This window comes from Limulus polyphemus, unplaced genomic scaffold (assembly GCF_000517525.1).
Source record: "Limulus polyphemus unplaced genomic scaffold, Limulus_polyphemus-2.1.2 Scaffold2183, whole genome shotgun sequence".
In the NCBI taxonomy this organism is placed as follows: Eukaryota; Metazoa; Arthropoda; class Merostomata; order Xiphosura; family Limulidae; genus Limulus; species Limulus polyphemus.
Genome location: NW_013667793.1, coordinates 174,964 through 199,245, shown reverse-complemented (window position 1 = coordinate 199,245; position 24,282 = coordinate 174,964). Strand labels below are relative to the sequence as shown.

Below are 24,282 nucleotides of genomic sequence, written 5' to 3'. Positions count from 1 at the left end.
TTGTTGTTCCCAAAGCATACCTTTCTGAAATATTGAAATTTCCCCATGAACTCCCATTGGAGATCATTTAGGTGTCAACAAGACATGTGACAAGATTATGAGACATTTCTTTTGGCCAAAAATTAGGCAAGACGTTTCTCAGTTTTGTAAAACTTATCATACCTGTCCGTTAGTCGGAAAATCTAATCAGAAAATTCCTGTTGCTCCTTTGAAACCTATCCCAGCTTTTGAAGAGCGTAAGCTCCGTCCTGAGGACATGGTCTTAATATTGTTACCCACTATGGGATATCTAAAACAAAAGAGAAAAGAAAGAAAGAAAAACAAAACATAAGACTGTTAAATTGCAGTTTATTACTACAAGTGCATGAGTTTTAAATAATATATGTCAAAGGGTTGATAACATTTGTGCTGATGCGTTTTCACATGCTATATAACTTTGTGATCAGAAGGTTCTTTGTATTGAATGTGTTTGTATACTGTACTGATTATTGAAGTGGTATGATCATCTGAATAATGTATTATATTGAATGTATTGTTATCAATATGCGTGTATATATATATGTATCTTAATTAAAAATTAGCGTCAGCCAATTTTTATTTCTGTAAGGAGTTGTGGCGAATTTATTATTACATATTTATTTTAATATCAACATTTGTTTAGATTATATTTATATTTCTAAACATACGCCCCCCAGTGGCACAGCGGTATGTCTGCGGACTTACAACGCTAGAAACCGGGTTTCGATACCCGTGGTGGGCAGAGCACAGATAGCCCTTGTGTAGCTTTGTGCATAATTAAAAACAAACAAACAATCTAAACATACATAGCTTATACGGTTAAGTTACTTTGCAACAAATGATTTATCATCCAGTACACACAATTTTACCAGTTTAGAAAAAATATTGTTTATTAAATAACGGTTATGTCTCATTAATTTCATTTTTTTAGGATTATATGTTTTTTCCATTCAGCAATATCAAAATAAGTTTCCATTATACATTCTAGATCTAGTATAAAAGTTTCTACTAAATGTTTTTTCTTTCAGATGTTTTCGCAGATCTACACGAGAGTCGTCTGCATTAACTGTCCTAGAGGGAAGACAGCTAGTGAGCAGCACCAACCGCCAACTCTTATGTTACTCTAATCTGTTAGTGGGATTTGACCGTCACTCTTATAACGCGTCTACGGCCCAGAAATACGAAGCGTGATTTGTTTTTATTTTTTGCAGTAACCAGTCCTGAACCATTGAACCCCGATTTTGCAGCCTGGCAAGATAACCTCTTACCTACCCCCAACTCTCTACTGAAATTTGATCAGACTCTTTGATCACTTTATAGTGACAAAGACAGCATTTTAAAATATGGCTAATTTATATACTTTGGTAGTCATTTTTAAAGAGGGTGATCTATATTTAAATCACTTCTTCCATCCGTAACTTCTCTTCTGTAACTAAATAACTTATACGCAGTCTTGTAAAAGCTACTTATTGTTCTTCACCACATGGATTGTTTTCTTTATGACTCACCATAACGTAAGTTATTAGCTTGTGTATTTTTGCTGTAATGTTGTTTGCTGTCTTTTTGACTCGCTACCATTGTCTTATTATATTAATGTCTTTCAGTTAATCAGTATATCATTTACTTTCATATCAGCATTGTTGAATCATTGTTATGTAACTTACTCTTTCTTTGTCGTATTGTCACATAACTTAATACTCAATCACTGTTACGTTATCTTTCCTTACTGACATTTGACTCACCAAACGTGACATACTAACCTTTGTTTTAAAGTCATGAAGCTTAATTCCCATGACTTACCACTATGTAAATTGTTCTCCTTTACTATATACTCTTATATGACTAAGATATTATATAAATCACTGTGAAGTGAAGTTCTGCTCTTGTTTCTTTTCTTTTTACTTTATTTTGATTCAAAATCACTATTCACCGGCTTGGAATTACTATCATACGCTTACTGATCTTTGTCTTTTTGTTCTGAGACTTGTTTTTCTATGCTTCACCATAAAACGACTAACTTTCACGTAACGTATAATTCTCGAATCTTACGAGTTACTTTTATTTAACTAAATATTATGTATCTTACCGATTTTTTTTAACTGCTAGATGAATTATTATTTTCCAATTTAGATGTGCACTTTATTGTAAATTGTATATGTATTCAACTCTAAGCTGATGAAGCATGATGTACTGACTAGTAGTTGGTGTGATATATCATGCGACTACCTGCCCATTGTGATTTATAGACACACATATAAAAAGTCTGTATATAGAGAATTCACTGTTATGGTTATGGGAAAGTGCCAGGTGTCTAGTTTTTGTGGCTGTAGTGAAACTGCGTCGATGCCTATGCTACTACACTAAAATCTAAAATACAATTATCTGTTTGGCGTGTAGACCGTTTGCATATTGGTCCGACAAATTTACAGGTTCATTTAAATTTCTAAACTCACATTCTTTTAAAAAAGTTATTTTATTTATTAATATGTCGAAGTGTGACGATAGAATAAGTAAGTGTGTTTGTGTGTGTGTGTTTGTGCACATTAATCTTATATGTACAGTATAATCTAGGTAATAATCTGAAACATGCGTCTACTAAGGTAGTTTGAAGGCCTCTACACTATCGTTGATAATAAACAACCAGAGTACAATTCGCATTTAAAAATAGACGAGCAGAATTAAAGTTGTGAGTATAACTGTTTTGATTTTATATTTACGCCAGTCTTGATATGGCAGTGGTAGCGTACTAAAACGAAACGAAAGGGTTGTGCGCTCTCCTTCCTATGTATAAATTTGTACATGAAATCAGAGGCTGGTGAACACGTTCATGAAACATTTTTCATGCATTCAGAGAACACAGTATCTTGAAAACATAAAACAAAGAAATTGGTTTTTACAAATACATTTTTAGCACTGAATAATTTGTTCTTAATGTTTGAAAATGTACATATAGGCAAGATCTTGTAGACGTTTGAGTTTAATAAACCTACTCTTAAATTTTTCCGCCTATTCTAAAAGTTAAACTGAGTTTTTTAAATCAATTTTACCTTAAAAATTAAACGTGTTATAAAAAACAGAGTAAATAAAATTTACTGCTGTAAATACGCAAACCTCTATTTATAGAAGCTATATCTAGCAGTTGGAGCCCTAAACTTGTCTTACAACTTGTCTTACCGAAAAGTTTGATTGCACTGTCACGCCTTTTATTTCGATGGCGAACAATAAGCCCTCGGATTCACAGATCGGGCGAGTTAATTACACAACCAGATTGTGCTACTGGGGAGCAGATAGCTCTTATGTGGCTTTACGTGAATATTTTAAACAAACAGACTAGTTTTCAAAATGTCTTTTCCAATGAAATCATTAGAACTTCGCTGTCTAATGTTAGAAGACACCATGTTTTACACACAAAGTCAATCAACACACCCTAAGTTAGGCAAGTAAAAACAAAACGATGTAAATTTTATAAAGTAAGTAAATTTTTTAAATCCTTTTTTGCTTCGGAAATTTTTATTTTATTTATCAGAGTCTTCATGAACCTAAAAGGTAAAACTTATAGTTACCATTATCCATTGGAAAAATGAGGTTTTCCAAGATTTTGGTACTAAATGACAGGAAACATTCCTTTAAAAAATTACATCATTCTTTTTGTTTGAAACTTTTCTTATCCGGTAAAGGCGACCCAACAGTATCCATAAGGTTTTGTTTGTTTGTTTGTAATTAAGTACAAAGCTACACAATGGGCTATTTGTGCTCTGCCCTCCACGGGTATCGAAACTCGGATTCTCAGCTTTGTAGGTCCGCAGACATACCGCTGCGCCACTTTTCCAAAACAACTGACTTGTAACTTGTACGAATCCTAATGAGCTAAATGTGGTGCTTACACAAAAGTTGTACTAGCAATCTTCAATATTCGGCATAAAAGGTTATTTTTTTAAGAAGTATATAATTAATTCAACTAAAATCATCATTTTGAATTAATCGATACGTGTAGTCGAATGTAAATAGAGCTGTTGTTTCTCAAATGATTGTACTTATAAAACATGAAACTTATAGGCAAGAAAGAACAAAGATTAAATACATAATGAACAAAATAGATTTCAAGATTAATGATCTTCATTCATTAAAAATATTAATATGATTATTTATAATAATATTTCATGTTACAATATGCCATTTTTATCTTAATTTTTTATTATTTTCATTTTATAACTTAATTGTTACGAAAATATTTTAAGTATCAGTTGATAAATTAATTTTCTATTGAACTTTAAGTATTCTTGGATGAAAAAACCCGAACAACTTATATATCAAAATAAAACATTTATTAAATGAAATAGTCTCCATTCTTATCGATGATCCTTTTCCATCTTACAATCAGCTTGTTAATGCCCTGTTTAAAGAAATCAATTGGCTTTGAAGCAAAAAACATGTCGATGTCCTCTTTAACACCTTCCACATTTACATACGTTTTCACATTAAGATGGTGTTGCAGCGAACGAAAAAGATGGTAATCTGATGGTGCCATATCTGGAGAATATGGTGGGTGGGGGAAAACTTACCAACCCAACTTCATAATATTGTGTTGTGTCAAAGGTGCCACATGTGGACGTGCATTGTCGTGGAGAAGAACATCTTTCCGATTGACGAGTGAAAGGCGTTTCTGATGAAGGGCTTGATTTAAACGTTCCAGTTGCTGAGTATAGGTCTCTGCATTGACAGTTCGCTGTGAATTGAGAAGTTCGAAAGGAATTACTCCTTTGTCGATCATCGGAGAGTTTGTGAAGCAACCAAACACCTTCTTTATGGAGTTTTCCAATGTTTCTTAGATGCTTGTGTATTTTTTCATAAGAGACATGCAATTTCAAGTTTTCTGATCTACTACCTTGAATCTTAAGAATAAAATTGTCGAATTCTAAGGTTTTATATCTTCTTACATTCAAACATTGATATACAGCTGTTAAATTCTGAGGTTTTATATCTTCTTACATTGAAACGCTGATGTACAACTGTTAAATTCTTAACTGACGTATTACATTTAAAACGTTAAATTCTTAAATGACGTATTACATTTAAAACGTTAAATTCTTAACTGACGTATTACATTTAAAACGTTAAATTCTAAACTGTTTTCATGTACTACATTGACATTTTCATGTACAACTGACGAAATCTAAGCTTTTCTGGCATATTACATAGAAATGTTGATATACTGTTGTTAAATTCCAACTTTTTTTAATATACTATTTTTGATTTTCATGTAAAAGTGTTGGATTATATGATTTTCTGACATCTTATACCTATTATATTGAAATGTTTATGTACAAGTTTTGAATTCTAGGCTTTTACTACATTGAAACATACATTTACAACTGCTGAATACTAAGCTTTTCTGACTACTGCAATCAAACGTTGATGTACAACTGTTGAAATGTAGCCTTTTATAATGTACTACATCGAAACATTCATGTACAATTGTTGCATTCTACGATTTCCTACCTTGTGGCATCGAAATTGATGTACAACTGTTGAAGTATAACCTTTTCTGACTTGTTGCGTTGCAACGTTGATGTATAGTTATTTTCTGATCTGCTACATAAAACGTTAAAGTAAAATTCTAAGCTTTTTGATGTACAACTGTTATATTCTTAGCTTTTCTGTGTTTTTACATTCCAACGTTGATGTACAAGTTCCAAGCTTTTGTGACGTACTACAACGCATCGATGAAGTACGTTTCTTAAATTCTAAACTTATCTGACGTATTTCATTTGAAACGTTGGTTTGCTTGCGTTGAAATCTAAGCTTATCTGAATTATATTGAAACGTTGATATACAACTGTTAAATTTTGAGCTTTCTTGAATTATTACATAGAAACATTGATACATAGCTGTTAAATTGTAAGCTTTTCTCATGTACTGCGTTCAAACTTTGATGTTTAACTGATGAATTCCAAGCTTTTTGTATCTTCTACCTTGAAACTTTCTCCCTCATTACTTTCAAACACTGAAACACATCTGTTAAATTCTAAACTGTTTGGATGTAATACCTTGAAACGTTGGTGTATAACTGTTGATTTCTAAGCTTTTCTGTCTTAATACATTGAAACGTTGATTTTACAAAAGTTGAATTTTAAGACTTCTGATGTACTGTGTCGAAAAGTTGACATATAACTATTGAATTCAAAGCTTATGTGATCTACAACACTTTAGTTCTGAGCTTTTCTCGTTTACTATTTTCAAATGTTAATGTACAACTCTTGAACTTTAAGAGTTTCTCTCTTACTACATTCCAATACTGATCCACAACTGTTAACTTTTAAGCTTTTCTGATCTAATACTTTCCAATTTTGAGGTAAAATTGTTGAATTCTTTCTTTTCTGATCTCTTACATTGAAACATTGCTGTAAAACAGCTTAATGCTACAGTTTTCACCTAGTACGTTGAAACGTTGATATACAACCTTCGAATAGTAAGATTTTCTCATTTTCTACACTGAAACGTTGAAGTACATATAGCTTTTCTAACTTATGATTTGTAAACTGATATACAACGGTTGAATTATAATCAACATTTATAATCTCCTTGTTTTCTCATTCTTTATTATTTGACTGACAAATCATTAGGGCAAATATCTATCTTTTTCATCCAGAAGGGATTAAAGGGGCTTGCTGGCGGCTCTCCAAAGTCAGTTAAGAAGCTATATTCTGGAGACATCTTGGTGGAAACTCCCCATGCTACTTTGAATTCCTCCCGACGAGTGATAGTTGAGAGGGATTTAAGGAATACCCTCAAGTCTGAGATCCTCTCTGGTTTCTCCAGCCAAGGTGTTTCTGCTATTCAACGTATCTCCACTCATAAAGAAGGTATTATGCTGCCTACCAATGTTCTTATATTAACGTTTACATTGCCACAACTGCCTGGCACTGTCAAAGCAGGTAATCTGAACTGTAAAGTACGGTCTTATATTTCTAATCCTCTGCAGTGTTTTCCGTGTAAGTGGTGCTTATCATGGTTCTTTGACGTGTGCTCATTCTGGTGGCAAATATCATAACGCCTATGAATGTCAACTGGACCCTCACTACACAAAATGTGGTAGTTCTTGCCCTAAGTGAGTGGAGGAAACAGAGGTAAAGTATTTAAATACTGTAAACAACATATCTTATCCCGAGGCCCGGATGTTGTTGTCCCCAGTTCAATCTCAGACATATGCTGTTGCACTTTATTCCACTGTTACATTGGTAGTGCAGAAAGATCTTTCCGTGTCTCGATCGGAATCTTTCTAACACCATGTGAAGAGTCTTTTTTTACCCTCTGTGGATGCAAGCATTGACAGATCTATGTCTACTCCTGTCTCTATCCCCACCATTGCATCCAGTGACATCTCAGGTCTGGATAACTTTAGCAAGTATCCCACTTTTACCAATTGCAATGCTTTCCAGCAGGCTCGTGCCCATGCTGATCAGGCATTAAAGCCAGAAGGAATCCTGGATTAAGTTTACTACTAGCATCTCTTCTATCCCCAATTTCAAAGTTGTCTAGGATAATATTCGGAAGGTCAGAGGGAGGTATGCTTCCCATCCCCTTTTCATCTTGCTCGCCAATGGCCAGGAAGGTTCTGGTGTACAGAGTATTGCCGATACTCTTGGGGAGTGCTTTCCCAACTTTCCAGCACGTCTGTCTCTTCTCTCACCACCCACCAGTAGCCCAGCGATATGTCTATGAACTTACAATGCTTGAAATCGGGTTTCGATACCCGTGAAGGGCAAAGCACATATAACCCATTGTGCATCTTTGTGCTTAACCACAAACTAAGAAAAACTTCTCCATCAACTTCTGCCACTTTCCTTTTGGCAGATCGTGTCTATGATTATAATCGCCCATTTACACTTGTGGGACTTTCTCTTCGTTAGTCTGGCAGTACATCAATTGAACCTGATTATGCTCACTATGAGATGCTGCGCCATCTCTCTCCTGTCTCTCTTGCTCTTCTTCTGGTTGTTTTAACCAGATTTGGCGGAAGAATGATTTTCCAGATGTTTAGCATAAAAGTATTGTTCTCACTTAATCAAAGCTTGGGAAGAATCCCAAGATTCCATCTAATTATGGCTTTGAATAGCTGTCTCTCTCTTTGAGAGGTTTACGACACAGCTTGGATGTTTGGCATTTTGCGTGACACTCCATTCATATTGGGTAAATTTTACCCATTTATATTTGTAACTTTTTACTTGACCAGATTTTCCAAGTTTGTGTGGGATCGACCCTGTCCCGATCATTCACACAGGAAATTGGATTCTCTCAGGGCTGTGTCTTGAGTGTCAATTTTCTGTATTAAGATCAATGCCCTCACTCAACAATTCCCTCCTTTTGTTGCAAAGGGCCTCTAAATCAACGACTTCCACATTTATTGTCAGTCATTGAACACGAGGTTTAATGAGTGGCAGCTTTAGACTGCTCTCACTCGCTTGTTCAGATGGACCTGGGAGAACAGTTTCACCTTCTCTTCTTCTAAGACTGTTTGTGCCCATTTTTGCTGGCAGTGGGTTAGCATCCTGATCTGTAACTTCATCTTCGTGATCTTTGATAGATTGTTTAAGCAGAGTATTCATAATGAATCTAAGTTTTAAATGGATAGTCTCTACCTTTTGTAGAAACCTACAAATGTGTGTTGATTATTCTAGCTTTTCCCGATTTGTGTTGTGTCCTGTTGACATGGCGTGTTCTGCAATGGCCGAATTTTGTGTTTTCATGAGTCTTGTGCTCTCTTTATGTTTTTTATTCTTGTTGCAAGTCTTCTTCCCGTTTCTCCAATGTATGTTTTGTTGCAGGAACACGGAATTTCATAAATGACGTTTTTCTGTTTTTTGTTGGTAGGTTTCTGTTTGAATTTGAGTTTTTCACTGACGTTTTTTCAGGTATGGGAGGTATATGGTTGTAGTGGTAGTGGTTTCTTTATTTTTCTTTTCTGTTGTGGTCTTCTTCAGGGAGTTCTTGATGAAACACTGTATGGTGTTTTGGCGTTCTGTTTCGATGGATGTGTTATCGCAAATGTTTTCTGCTCTCTTGTTTAGACACTGGATTATACCACGTTTTATCGAACTTGGATGAAAGGACTGGAAGTGTAGGTATCTGTTCGTGTGGGTGGGTGTTCTGTATGCAGTTGTGGTGATTTTTCCTTCTTGTCTGCTGATCAGTGTGTCAAAAAATGATAAGCTATTTTGTTCCTCTATTTCCATGGTGAAGTGAGTATTCTTGTCTACGAAAGAAGGCCTGTTGTAAGAAGGCTGTTAGGTTTTCACGATCGTGGGGCCAGATAACGAAAGTGTCGTCAACATAACGTCTATTGAAACTTGGATTTATATGTGTGGATGAGATGGCTCTTTCTTCAAAGTCTTCCATGAAAATGTCTGCTAAGATTGGAGAGAGTGGTGACCCTATGGCTAGACCATCTGTTTGTTCATAGAATTCCTCGTTGTATTGGAAATAAGTTGATTGTAGGCAAATAGTCGTTAGTTCCATGATGGTGTCTATCTTCATGTCGGTTCTATGTGGTAGAGAGTTGTCATTCAGCAGTCATTGTCTGGTGATACAAAGGGTTTCTAGTTCAGAACATTGGTAAATAGGTATGTGATGTCAAAACTGACTAGAATATCCCACAACAGGCAGTTGCTGTCCATTTGAAACTTAGATTCATTCATTTTCGTGGTAATGTTCTTCCCATGGTGACTGAGACAAAGTTCCTGAGACTTATCTTTGACCATAAGTTTACTTTCATTCTTCACATTAAGCAGCTTCGTGTCAAGTGTACAAGGGCATTGAACATCCTCCACATCCTCTCTTCCACCTCTTGGGGAGTGAATAGATGTGTCATGCTCAAGATCTATCGTGCCCTCATATGATCCAGGCTTATCTATGGATATCTGGTCTATGCTTCTGCCAGGGCCTCTGCCTTGAAAATGCTGGGCTCTTTACACCATTTGATTTACACTAATTCCCATAAACCTCCTCTTCATCTCAGACATTTGCAACTTTCCTTGCTTTATGCTACTAAGCTTCGATCCTAACCATGGCATCCCATCTGAGGTTGTGTCTTCCTTCCTTGGAGGGCTGTACTCTTTTGGAAATAGATGGTTTGCCATTCTCCTTTTCACCTTCATATCCAGGCACAGTTGGCTGAACTGGGCCTATCATTGAATGACGATGCTGAGTCCAATGATCAACCCACCCTGCCATCGTTCATTACCATCCCCTCTTGTGACCTTTCCTTCAGTCATCTGAGGAGGACGGATACTCCAAATAGGAAGTACCGTCTTCTCTTTACCAAACATCTTTCAAACCATTCTTCTGTTCCCGTTTTTACAGATGGCTCGAAATCAGTTGACTCTGTGAGCTCTGCCATAGTTTGTTGTGGCTCAGTGGTTTCACACAGGATCCCCTCTACAGTTTCTGTGTTCACTGCCGCATTGTATACCGTTTCTTTTGCCCTGGATCACATAGAATCTAAGCAGTACACTAACTGTACCATTTACGTAAACTCTCGTAGCTCTCTACTGGCCACGGAATTGCTTCACGTGAGTTCTCACCCTGTTCTTGTCAATGTTCAGAAACAACTGGCCCACTTTTCTCTGTCTTCTGTTTCTGTCCAGTTTTTCTGGATACCTGAACATGTTGGTATTTATGGGTAAGCTTGCTAACACTGCAACTGGCATAGTCACAGCCATGCCTGTCCCTTATATGGATTATGGTCCTAAGATCAGGTCACGGCTTTGAGCCTGTTGGCTGTCGATTTGAGGTGAGCAAATTCATAACAAGCTTTTCCAAATCAAACCTGCTGTTGTTACTTGGCCATCTAATTTCTTTAAAGATCAGAGGTAGGAATCTGTCTTGTGTAGTCTTCGCATCGGCTACAGTTTCATAATTCAATTTTTTTATCTGGGTCTGATCCGCCAATGTCACTTTCTGTCACTCGGGTTGTAATTGCCCATATCTTGCTTTCATGCCATTATTACAACTGCGAACAGCAGTACCATTTTAGACATGGTTTTTCTTCGGGTTTACCCCTGACGTTGGACAGTATCATTGGCGAAGGTGACACTGTCCAGCTTGATTGTGTTTTTAGCTTTTAATAAGCTTTTGGCCTTTTATATCTATTTAAGTTGTTTACTTTATTTGGGTTTTTTTAACTATAAACTTGATTTCTTTTGACGTTTTTAGTATTTTACTTTTTGTTTTTATTTTTATACCGTTTTTTGGCACAAATAGCCTAGCTGCTTTACACCAAAAAACGTCAACCAACCAAATTGTTGAATTATAAACTTGTCTGACTTTTTACATTGAAAATGTTATGTACAACTGCTGAATTCCAAAATATTCTGATCTACTGCATTCAAACTTTCATGTTTAAACTGTTGCATTCTAAAATTTTCTCACTCACTACATTCAAACGCTGATATACAGTATATATAAGTTTAGTGTATAATAAATATATAAAATTATATTTGTTTTGAGTTTAGAGCTATAGGTTATTGCAAGGCTTATAAATAAAAGAACATATAGTATATTAGTGTTTAATTTGAGATAAATTTTCTTTTCAGATACATATATGGGTAGTTGAGAATGTTATATTCAAAAATGATTTTGAAGCTTCACCACGTCATTACAGCACATGTCGCCACTTTCGCTCATGCTATATCTGACGACTGTGAATCTTAAAAATATCCTTGCAGTATAGAATCTATTGCAAAAAGGCTCTGTTGTAAGGCTGTCATGCCCAAAGCGTACCACGCCTCTGTGTGGTTTTCCATAATCTATCTAATGCAGGATGAATGATGTTTCAACAGCTCAACCAGAAAAATCCATATGTGCTGCGTCTAGCGACTTTATTGGTATGTTTTTGTATGAAATAGCATGAATACCTGTTTCATTCTCCAGCTGAATGAACGAGAAGTATTAATGGAAGCCTTAGCTCGGTAAACTAATACCTTGTTGGTGTCGCATCTTTACAGAGCCACTATATTTGAGTAACACAAAGTGTGCAGAATGTTGGTCTGATCGTAATCAGAGTTCACCTTGACCTTTGTATTCATTCTCTTGATTCATAACTTACCCCAGACACAGCATCTGGTAATGGTCATGATTTCTTCAAAGAGTTTCTCACAAGACTCGTTACAGTTATCAAGGTACACATATGTTTCATCATCGGTGGTCACCACGTAATGTCATTCTCCCTAACTAGGTACCGTTCATACAGGTTTCTACAGTTTGTCTTTCTTTCCTGGATATGTGGAGAAAGCAATATGTGTACACGTGTTGATTTTTCAGATGAAGATCCTTCTTGGTTATCTTGTGTTCTGTTGTCTGGAGCATGTGGGCGGCTTTTGCCTCTGACTTTAGTGTTTGTGCATTCTCATCTGTTATAAAACATCATACTTTGTTTAACACAGGTAGTGTAAGACTTGTTGAAAGTCTCTTCTGTATGGTCCTAGTGTCAAGAATTGGTCCATAATCCTTAACTTTCTAATGCCACTAAGTATAAAAGATAGCATCGTCTTGGAAATTCTAAATCCCCGTCTGAACACATTTCATGATTTGAGTATATGAACATTTTGCATCACACTACCTTAAAAACGCCAAACAATCTCATAATGTATTTCTGATACAATCCATTCCACTGTGACTTCATATTAGCTGTTTTTCACGTGTGTTACTGATTTGCATATTGAAAATCGTTTTCATATAACATACTCAACCCTTTGTATAGGAACTATGTAAAAAATATGTTTGTTTCTAATTAGAGATACAATTTTTAAACATAGATTCTTTGAATCTGGAGGAATACATCATTCGAGGGGCACAATTCACATTTTTACTGACTTGTCACAAAGAAATCCCAACTTAAACTTAGTCAGTAAGAATGCTAGCAATTACAACCCGCCTTACAATTTGAAACTCCACGCGTTGTTTTACTGACTTTATTATATCTTTTGTTATAGTTTTTACTTCAAGATGGGAGCTTTACTAGTTTGCACAAAAAAAAAAGTGAGACACATGTCCCCAGTGTTATAAAACATACTGCAGTTATCTGTGACTAGTTTGTGGATAAACTTTAGTGTAAGCTGTATATATATACATTAAATGAGTAATGTATATTTGTTTCTAACTTAAAGGTTCAGTTGAAAAGTCGTATAGATAAAAAAATTAGTTAATATCTTTATTTCAAATTCAGATGCAATATACTGTCCAATTTGTGCACATGTCGTTGACAGAAAGCATATTGCAAGAGGTATATCTAAAGAATAGCTACAAAAAAGTCTAGATTTCAGGTATATTCTATTATAAAATAAGTATATATAAAAAAATATATATGACATAATCATGCCTTGAATAGGGGTGTGGTCTACTATAAACGCATACAGAGTAGACAGAAAGTCTAGTTTACAGGTATTGTTTATTGTAAGGTCAATATGGAAAGTCGGAATAAAAAGTATGTTCATTATTAGACTGATGTGCAGTCCCTTTCAAAAATACATAAAAAACCGCTAGAACGACTATTTGTTTGAATTTTAGAGGTCCATTCTACTGAAAAATATTTACATACATTTTGTTTAAAAGGTATGTGTGTGATAAGTTTAAACATAGTCTATCGTAAGACATTCATTCAAGGACTGTCTTGAAAATATATGTTGTGCAGTTTATTGTAAATTGTATACGTCTTCAACTCTTATGGTCTATAATGCCTAAGCTGACGAAACATGATGTAGTGACTAGTAGTCGATGTGATATATCATTAATGATAATAATTTTAATCTCACCTCTTTTTCCTGAACGGACGTGAATGTTTTCAGTAAGAATTGTATATAATATCATTTCAACTGTACACATTGCCTGATGTTTGCCGATGGTAGTGAGATATTTAGCTACCGAATAGAGTTCATCAGGCCTATAAATTTCTAATAAATTGTCAGATTTTTATGTATGGGCCAGATTCTTTACGATAAATTTCAACAACATACAATCAGTACACAGTCCACCTCTTTTAAAATAATATATCAAAATAAGTCAAACGTATATACAAATGTTCGTTACACTGTTGGTTATCACAGTTGTATCCAAAGCTTTAAATTATTGTCTCTTTTTCGTCACAGTCCACAGAGACTGACTCAATCACTTTAGAACACACATTTGCAATACGAATTATTCTTCTCTACTCTGTTATTACAATACAATCTGTGATAATTTCAGATTAAAGATCACCACTATACGCTCTTAATGGCTAAACCCACAATCACACAGTCTAGATCTAGCTATCAAACTAAGTCCCGACATGTATTTGTACTCCAACAGAGGTCTAGAACGTTCCCCACACTACTATTTATTATGAATTATTATCAATTAAAACAACAAGAAAAACTCAGAAAGCTCTAGTAACATGATGCAATAATATATCAACCACCACTTCATAACTATTGAACTATACAATGTATGCTTTCGTAAACAGTTATGTAAACAAACCTGCGATAAGCTATCACTTCTAAAAATAACTAAATTTAACACTCGCATTAAACTGAAACAGTCGTGTATATCTAACAGTTGAAATTATATTATCCTCCAATATGTATATTATCTTACAATTCTAGAATCGGGGTTCGAATAACCACAGCCTGAAAAGTTATTTTGGTGTACAAAACTTGAAGATAGTTTTTATATGCGGAAACATCTGTTAGCTGAGTTCTTGCACAGATCTTAAAATATAACGTTGATAAAACGGAAACATCGGCACATGTAGATATTGTTACGACAGCGGAAGGTCATGTCCTCGAGTGTTCTCCAGACGCCCTCTATTTCGTATACATATGACCGGCGAGAAGTGACGGCATAGATAAATAATTGCAGATTGAAGAGATAGAGACGGACAATTGAGTCAAGCGCAGAAATTAAGTGCGTGAATCGTTCGTTGTGAATTATAGCGTGTGATGAAGTGAAAGTGACTGTGGAAATTAAGTGTATTGCAAAGTTGAATTGAGAAATAATAAACTAGTTTTAATTACGAAAGGACTTGTATCGCTAAGTTTGTTTGTTTTTTGTTTTTTTAGGAAAGAATTTCTATGGAAAATTAACCAACGACCAGAGACGTAACAATATGTAGATCTTGAAAGTCGAGTTGTTCAAAGCTTGAAAATAGCGTTAATAACTGGACCAATTGTTGATTGGGATGTTGCAAAGGAAATATCTGCTGAAGCTTTTTGCCACTAATCATAGCAGAACCGTCTGGAAAATGATCTATAGGAAATAGTACAGCTTATAAAATGAGTCAGATCAACGTAGCCCGGTAAGGCAATCACTGATTGGCATAGCCTTAAGCTAATCAGGAAATGTCACAGACCTATTGAAGGATGTGTAGATTGTAGAGGAATTCTTTTTGGCGGCAAAGGACAGGTTTATGTGTTTTAATAAAGTGGTTTCCAAAATACAGAAATGAAAGGCTGACAGACTATTTGCAATAATTTTAAACCTGCTATCCATGTAGTTGTCAGCACAAGTCGGGTTCACTAGTAAATGCTGGCCAATCGCTGATTCACAATTTGGCAGTAGATCTATTGTTTTACAGGAGCGACATGGTTAATTATTTTCTTTCACACTCTTATTTCTTATGGATGTGGGTACTTGTTGTTTAATTCTATCCTACAATCTTTGTGAAGTGCGACCTACATACCGACGTTCGCAAGTGGCACGAGAATTCATAAATAACCATACTTTTCTGTGTGATAGGTATCGCATCTTTGTGCGTTGCAAGCAACAGCTTGCTTGTGGAATAAGCACAGTAGGGGTTCACTGCAGGAAACCATTCAGTAATGGCAGTTTTCAATTGTTTTTCAAATTTTGTTGAAATGTAACCAAAGCAGATATTCCAATGTGGCTTTGCTCCAACATTAAAAAAATAAACGAAACAATATCTGTATCAGTCATTTATCAGGTTTGTTCGTTGTTGGTTTGTTTTTCAGAATTTCGCGCGAAGCTTCACAAGGGCTGTCTGCCAACAGCCTTCCCTAATTTTGAACTGATTAACTATACAGGAAAGGCAGCTAGCCAACAGGGCCCACTACCAACTCTTAGCCTAATCTTATCTGATTGAATAATGCAATTTGATCGTTACTCGTATAATACACCTATTGCCCCAAAGTGTGGTTCGAGAATTTGCAGCAATGGATCGTGAACCTCGAATCTACGATTCACAGTACTGAAACGCTAATCACTACGCCACGCTTGGCTCATCCTTTATCACACATCAAGTGTTTATTGTGTATAACGCATAACCTGGCGAGGCGTTATATGATCTATTGATCTGTAGTTAGTGTAATAAAGCATATATATCTCGCGTTATATTGCAAGATATGCACTTTTAGAAGCTGGTTAAGCATGACATAATTCAGTATACTTGTCATAAGATGTTACGTTAAGCACATTATATTTTTAAAATTACGTTCCTAATGAATTTTCAAGAATTAGAATCGCGTTCACACCATAACAATTGTTGTTGTAACAAACAACTACTGTGTTCATTGTATCCCACCCGGTCTGAAGAGCTCTGGATTGAGCGAAACGCATCGTCGGTAATGGATATGATGAATATAGTATGATTGAAATACTGTTACTATACACTCTTCTAGTTCTTGAAATTCCGTAAGGGACTAGATTAGGAATGTAGTGTTATAAAGTATAATAGGCCTAACATAAAGTCTTATGACTACTGTAATAAATGTATACAGAGGCTACGTAAAAAAGTGTTTACATCTAAATATCTAAATGCTCACTTATGTATAGTTTTGAAATATAGAATGTGGCGAATATGTATACATATATATATAACACAAACAGAAAGATTACCTGTATCTAGTTTGCAAATGCATTTTATTGCATGATGTGTATAAAAATACTTGAATGCATCTGCCTCTGTAATGCAGACAAAAAAGATTTTGTATTCAACTTTCATAGATACAGCATACAATAGACTGTAACATCGTTTAGAATGCAATATAATGTAACATCGTTTCTACTTTAAGGAGTTTTTTACAATACGGTGTATACATTCTGTTTACCTGTAATGTACATAGAATATAAATAAGCAGTTTCGTCTGAACTGAAATTCAGAAATTATCTAAGTCTTTCTATTCACAAATTACATTAGAGGTAATTTTCGCATCATACTTTCAGATTCACAATAGGCTTCGAACTAAAAAACCTTCTGTCTCCTTCTCTAAGTTGAATGGGTCATTTGCCAATACACTTGTAGTGACTGTAAGTCCAACTTATATTAGCAAAATACATCATCACAATAAAGATACTTTTCTATGAACAAGTAAAAGTTTCGAGCAGAGCCGTACAAAAACTTTTGGATACTTATGCTTCTCCTATCCGTATACACAAAGTTCTAACCTCAACATCCAAACTTAAACAATAAACTTAGTTTCTTTCCACTACCTTTATTTTAAATGAAATATTATTATTATGCACTTATCAATTTTAACTTCTTTTCCGTAAATACTGTCATATATTTGTTATACTTTAGTATATTTTAGTTTTTTATTGTATTTTTTCAATAATTTGATCACTTTTAATGATAAGGTATACTTTAACTGCATATATATATATATATATATGTGTGTGTGTTATTGTTACGTATCTGCTCGTTTGTTAATTTCCAGTATAAATTCTTTCGGAGGAACTTCAGCGATACCAGTCCTTTCTTAATTAAAACTAGTTTATTCTTTCTTGAAATATCTTTTTAGTACAAAGAATTTCCACACTCACTTTAAACTTAACAACCTTTATAAACACACGTTATAAATCACAGTGATTCACATACTTTACTTATAGTGCCTACTGTTCGCTTGACTAAATTATCTATCTCTTCAATCTAGCTGCATAGCAATCTATTGCTGGCTTTATTTGCCGGGCTTATATACTAAAAATAAGATCTTACGGCAAACTCTCGGATATTCGCGGAGTTCTTCGATAAGTCATTATCTTTCTAGAAATTCCGGACGCATGCTCCCAGCGTCGCGTGTCTTCCGCTGTCGTAACATTATGCATCATTCCTGAAGTGTATTGTTATAGGTTACTGATGATGGAGCTTGTGGATTTCAAAACACTCGTTATGTTGGCAATAATCAATGACAATGTGTTCAGTGGTCAGAAAATAGAGAATAGTATCACAGTCAATGTAAAAAATGTACAGTGAAACAGTGTTTGTGTGTGTGGAGGGGATTAGTACAAGTTTGGGGCTGCATCTCAATAGTGTCTATGATCCATACTAGACTGACGGCAACCTGACTGTGTCAGTAAATGTGGTGAAATGATATGTTGATGGTAAAGAGGCCACTGCAACACAAAAACTATGGCTTGGCTTGCACAGTCTCGAATGAACAATCTTGAGGCTGTATAGGGTACAAACCATAAGGTTGCTTGTTATGTAATGTACCCTGGTTTTTGAGGTACCAATGAAAGTAAGACCCAAATTACGTTGGGGGTACCCCATCTATCCTGTTTAACCTCAATTTCGCTGGCCTCACAAACTTAAAAAAAAGAAAGAGAAATAGGACAAATGTGGGTGCTCAAGCCTACAACGTCATTAGTTAGGGCAGCAATCTTGTGGCAAGCCACTGATTAGGTGCCTCAGGTGATAAGTAAAAGGGGATAAAGGCGATGACACCATAGTGTTACGAAGTGCACCAGAGGTGGACAGAAACGATTAGGTGATAGTTCCACAAAGTGGCGCTAGAAGGCATGTTGCTAGGGGCTAATGGTATTACTAAGGTACTATAAATTGACCAAGGACAGTGTTACTCTAGTTAACATAATTGAGCATGTGGCATCTCAATTATTGCTTACATTATCGCTTAAATACTCAATATTTCTCACACCTACTGTTCCACTTTCATAAGTAAAACCGCGAGATAATTGTATTTTTTGGCGTCAGTTATAGTTTTAACATATGATTATGTCATTAACATTGTAGTTTTCACTTCTATATTTAATTATATGTCCTAAAAGTTACAAGTAAAACTATTATTTGAATGAGACGGTTAACATAGTTGAATGTGTTTCCAGTCAATAATTAATTTGCATGTGTCATAAAAGTTTTGAATACTTTATAAGTAAAACCATTTCTTAAAGGCAGCTATTATAAGATAGCTGATAATTTGTGTTACATATGTTATGTAAAAGGTTTTTATCACACATACTATCTTAATTTATAGGTAAATCCATTATTTGAATGAGGCAGATATTATATCATAGACGATAATTACATTACATGCTTTTACAATTATTCATTACTTTATATATAAAACAATTCATTAATTCATTAGTTTTATAGTTCTTGCTTCTGTAATTGATATATATCATGCAATTATCTCTCCTTAAATTTTTTATTACACCTAATGTTTCGTTTTTATAAATAAAACCATTATTATTCCATAGCCGATTGTATTTTTATGATATAAGAATTGATTTAGTACAAATTTAACATATTATAGTATATGGTTAAAGCTTTTCTTTCTACTTTTAATTTCAATGACATACTTTTTGCATTTTCATTTGTTCTATACTTTTCATTTCCATAATTATTATATGGTATAAGATAATTTTAAATTTATACACCCTGAAAAGGACAATCATTAAAATGTATAAATGATATAAAATAATTCAAATTTCGTGTTTATATGTATAAGTTAACTTATATAACTGTTCTGCTAAAGTTTAGTTTTAAACTATCTACACAAATAGTTATATTTAAACATTAGTATTGTAGAAATTAAAACTATGATTCTTACCTTTCTGTAACATTTTTCACAAAACTCTACTAAAACTTTTTGCATACAGGCATTCTTCAAATAAGGCTAAAATCTCGATAAACTCTGATAAACTTACGTAATTATGTAATATTCTTACAATTTTTTCTGCAGAACTTTTCATTTAAAAATAGTTATAACGAATGTTTACTAAATACTACAGATAGGTTACTCATGAAAACTCCAAACAGTATAAACTCTTTCAACCCTTTTGATAATTTTGGACTGATTCATCAAATCTGATGACATGTAAAAACACATGACGTATTCACCTAAGGCATTTAACTAGTTGTTTAAAGTACAAGGTGCCTTAATACTTTGAAACTGTTTTATCATAAATAGAGAATTATACTTTCACTTAATATTGTTTCAAACATATATTAGTTTAGATATTTGTTGATGACTCAGAAACTCTATTTCCATGTTGTTGTTGTTTTTCAAATTTTCAAACTTCCCTTTATGAGCACAATAACATTTAAACTTATTAGTTCACCAAATAATTAGGTAGTCAATACATTTTTCACTAATGAATATAGTTTATAACTGAAGAAAGTTTATGTACAATTCTTATACTTCGCAGAGTTCAATAACAACTAAATATTGTGTCAAGTTGGCAATCATAATGCATTTTATCATAGAAGATTAAACAAACAAGTTCTTTACAAAATATCTCAATTTTGTTATTTTTACTATTTCTTATAATAAAAGGTATGGTCTAAAGAAAATATACATCTATTCTTTCGCATTTTAGAAATCCACCACATTTAGTGTATGATATTTATCATTATAGAATATACTCTACAAACAAAAATGGTGAAGCTGTGGGACGTTGTGAGCTTGAGCACTTACATCTACTCCTTTTATCTTTTTTTAAGCATGTTGTGAAGCCATTAAAATTGAGTTTAAACCAAGTACATTGAGTACCTCCAACACAATTCGGGTCTTACTTCCAACGCACATAACATAATTACCCACTTATGCTTCGTGACCTGATGTTGGATGTTTCTGGTTGCCTTTTTCTTTTCTCTTTCTTCTGAAAATTAAAGCTACCTACCTATATATATTATATGTGTGTGTCATTCCTGTCGTAAAATGTTGCAAAACTTCTTTTGATCTTGACGTGTTAACCTGATCAAAACACGATTATCTCGGGCAATAGTTTTTCGGCATCTACCAGTATACTTTTATGAAAAAAAACAAAATCGTTTCATGTAGTCCGATGACGTTGCGGAATTCTGGGTACAGTACACTGAGTGTACTCTACTGTTCTGGTAATGTCCGTTCGCTTCATACCATTCTGGATAGTCGAACAATTTGACACCCTATAACTCTACACCAAGTACAGAGAAACTGCTTTAACAAAGAGTTGATCTGTTTCCAAAAAAATTATATCAAAAGTATAGCAAAACAGTTTTGTATATGTGTGCTGAGGAACAAATGTTCAAAACAATTTATACAGACCAAAATAACGACTCGTACTTGTTTGTCCGATCCTACGCTATCTTCTCTGCTACTACTCGAGCATTTATTCAATAACTACTCGATGCATGTAGACAATAACATCAATATAGAACAGTATGCTAATATTTTGACCAAGACTGTATGACTGTAGTTCTAAACCGGTTCTTCACCTTTTCATGTTCCAGCCAGACCTTTGAGCCAAAATCGTACCCCTGACGCATATAATTTGCTTAAAAAACAACTTAAAAATAGTTTGTCTTAATAAAAAGATAAACCAAATGCAATAATTCAAAATTAATTCTACAATACAACTGATGAGTGCTGACTAGTGAAACACGTTAATAACGCACCACGAATGCCGTCTAAGTTTGAGAGATGGGTTTTGTTATATTTGTAATGTCTATTTCAAAGGTTTTGTGTACCCCTAGGATCACGCTTAACAGGTTGGGAACCACTGCTCTAAACTACATACAATTATATACATCTTACAATAAAATGAATCTCAAAACTAGCTACTACTTTACTTTTGTTATTCATGAATATATTTGCAATATAGTACAGTTCTAAAGCAGACACAAATATACTTTCTATCTGTTTTTAATACAAATCTTCCGTGTTTTATTATTAAATACGAGGTAAAAAGCACATATGTGACTAGTCTAGAGAATCAGTTTATTGAAAAAAGTCTACGATGTTCTTGTTTTTTGCGCAAAGCTTCACAATTGGCTGTTAGTGATATGTCCACCTCAGTGAGCGAACCTCGGATTTTAGCATTATAAGACCGGAAACTTAACGGTGACTTGGACAAAAGTGTACTACAAATAGACAAAAAGCATCCTTTTTTCTAGTTTACAATCTTAGTATATAAAATAAGTATTAGTTAGATATAGTCTAGTTTACAGATGCAACTTACTCTAAAGATATAAGTACGTAAGAATCTCAATAAAAGGAATATAATGCAAAACGTAAGTATAAAAAAATTAAGAGAATGGGAAGTATATTGTGTCTAAAGAGTGTGAGCCAGGCGTGGCCTAGTGATTAGTGTGTTCGAACAGCTTGTCCGAGGATTCTAAGTTTGCGACCCGTCACAACAAAAATGCAAAAGCACTTTATGACTATAATTATTCTATAAGAGTGGCTGTCAAACTCCACAATTCCTTCATACAAGTATAAACCAAAGAATGGCTATCAGTTACAAATTAAGTACAGCTATGCGCACATAACCCTTGTAAAGTTTTGCGTGAAATTTTGAAACAACAACGAAGTCAAAATCTACAAAGGTTTATTTTCAGCTTATGTAGACGCATATAAATTAGTTACGGTGACTTTTCTGATTGATTGTGTAACACTTCCATTCGATGAAAAATATTCATATGACAAGAGTCTTAAAAGATGTCAAAACAAAGGACACATCCAATGATTTGTGTTTCAGTGAAAAACATTTCCTCAGCAGAACCTTTAGAGCAGTAATTGAATCCGAAACCACATCGCAAATCAACCAAAGCCAAAATACTAATCTATGAAGTGATAGTTATGGTTACAAGACGCAATTTTCTGACACAAAAAACCACTATGATGAAGCTTGGCATATCTTCTTTTAACATCAAGAGAATAAGTAAGATTTTGAAGATCATAAGCTTTTAAACACACCTTGAGATCTCAGGTTGTTTTCAGGAGAAAGATCGACGAATATACTGCAATCAGGACAGTCCTGTTCAATCACATGCTTGTCCTGATGCCGCTCCAATGGGCTTTCATGCCTTTAGTCATTTTAAGCGAGCGCTTGAAAGCCCTATGGATTGTACAATTGAACACGTCTATTTTTATAGTTTAACTAGACAAAAGTAGCTGATGTAACTCGAACATCTGTGGAATGTAAATAAACTGTTGAGAGTAATGTAATTTTTAATATAATTATATAACGATGATTTAGTAAAGGTCGTAATCATTCTAACCGATACTAATTTCCGTCAACTGTTACTCAGTGTTCTTTTAATTATTTTACTGTGCATCATTGATTGTAATGAGAGGGAAAAGCTATTAATGGTATTTCCTCCCATTTGTACTTAGTTTCGAAATATGTTATAGTGTAAGAAACATATAAAAAAAACACTTTATTATTTATGTTCTACTATTCTAAAGTACAAGTTACATATTGTAAAATGGCCAAAAAATTGGCAGTTTAGATTATATTTGAAAAATCTAAAAAATGAGGGTAATTTTAAAAATTAAACAGTAGAAATACTTGTATGTGTCTAAATTATTTCACTTGTGAATGTGATGCACACTTGCCTGCTGAAAAATTAATCAAAAATTCCCAGTTTACCTTAAAACAACATACTGATTTTATAAATTTATAATACAACTAAAAATAATATATACATGTACAAGTTTTTGAGCATTCGAAGCTGTGACTTATGTTATAAAAAATGCTTTTCTTAGGGTTAAATGTAACTAGTGATGGAGGCTGACGTGCAAATGTAACTAGGTTGACGTGCAAATGTAGGGCATTCCATCTCAAGACATGGAAAAGTTGGATTACTCAACTCAAAACATATGAGAATTGATGTGCGATGTGGCATTCTTTCATTGTTTGTTTGCTGAATATGAACTGAGAAACAAAAAACAATAGATAGAGACACCAAGATTTGAACATGGAGCGCATTTGATGTCGATACTGCAAGCACGATTTGGCGAAGGAGATTGAAATATCGAAGTTGAGCAAAGTTATATTTTACGCAAGCAGTCTTTCAAGTTCAGCCGCAAAGTTTTCTCATATTAAGTTAAGTATGAAGCCAGTCAGTGCCATTACTGAGTATCTTAAACCATTGTTTGACAAAAGTATGTCCGCTTATAACTGGAGAAGTGCTGGACCGGTTATCACCAGACCTATCATGTACCCTTAGGGTATCCAGATTAATGCCAAAGGGGGATCAGCGTTTGGAGTTCATCACCA

At 34.3% G+C, this 24,282-nt stretch overlaps 1 long non-coding RNA gene across 1 annotated transcript; it reads left to right on the top strand.

Annotated features, from left to right (window-relative positions):
* The first annotated feature begins 9,372 nt into the window (after positions 1 to 9,372).
* On the top strand, positions 9,373 to 24,282 carry LOC111087462. The gene is made up of 3 exons (XR_002612138.1): positions 9,373 to 9,509; positions 9,573 to 9,576; positions 24,273 to 24,282. It is a non-coding gene; the product is annotated as an uncharacterized LOC111087462 (long non-coding RNA).